We start from the raw sequence: 1226 nt of genomic DNA on the forward strand, positions 1-1226 counted from the left end.
GGCATAGTGTAGGTCTCAATGAATGTTTCTTGAATGAATGAATGAATCTACCTTCTGTAACCTTAGCACCACAAAGTCATCTCTTCTTATGGTCATCTTGTGGTCTTTTTTGTCTATTAATACACTGTATCACCAGGACACTCCTGTTGGTCACCAAATCTTTATGGCTCTCTGCCTTCTGGGCACATGATAGGATTGTACTTCCTGTTCTCCTTGTGATTGTGTAGGGTCATGTGACCAGTTCTAGCCAACGTGTTGTAAGTAGATGCGACTTCCTGGTAGAAACAAGTATGTGCCCACTTGTGATACTTGTGTTTTCTCTCTGTCACTGCAACTGCCAGTACTCAGGATGGTAGCTGGCCAATCACTTGTGTCTCTGAGTGACTACAATCACCAGAGCTCCCACCTCCCACCCCAACCTATCAAGAGAGGGACAAGTTGTATGATCAAGAATGATCCTTAGTTTATTTAAGTCACTGAGATTCAGGGGATGTTCATTATCATAGCCTAATCTCACCTATCCTGACTGATAAAAACAGCAATGAACAGAATGTCTAGGATTGTATTTGGTAAAGAACAATTATCAGGAGGCATGCTCAATAAACCAATTTTACTATTTAAGAAGCGTTTTCATAACTAATATATCACTTGAACATTACACGATCCTGTGAGGTGACTGGAGGCAGGATATTATTCCCATTTTATAAATAAGGCAACTCAAGTTGTCAATTGTCACCCATGAGAATTTCAGCAATTAACTAAATACGTTCAGAGTCAGGAATAGAATCCATAATTTTTGCCTTCCAGATAGCAGGTCTTTTGACAAAATCACACAGGAAAAATTGGAAATGTTAAATTCACACAGATCAAACACACGCTCTTGAGAAGCCCACAGTTTCACTAGGGGGTGAAAAACTCAAAGTAGTTACAAAACGGCCATACTAAATTTGGTTCTGTTTAGGTTCTAAGGTATAAGTACGAGTGAATGAGCTATAGAAGATCAAAAATGGGTGAAATTCATTTGGGCTAGAGTTTTTTAGTTAGTTGGGCAGGAGTCTTTGTAAAAAGAGGAGATTTGAGATCAAGCATCTAGCATTTTCTTTGAAAGAATTTGCTCTTATGAAGCTAGAAATTGTTTTATATTAAACAATTGGCTAATACTCACATTTCAGGATTAGTTCAGATGCCACCTCCTCCAAGGGACTTTCCCTGATTGCCACATCAAC

The sequence above is a fragment of the Loxodonta africana genome, chromosome 1 (genome assembly GCF_030014295.1).
Source record: "Loxodonta africana isolate mLoxAfr1 chromosome 1, mLoxAfr1.hap2, whole genome shotgun sequence".
Lineage (NCBI taxonomy): Eukaryota > Metazoa > Chordata > Mammalia > Proboscidea > Elephantidae > Loxodonta > Loxodonta africana.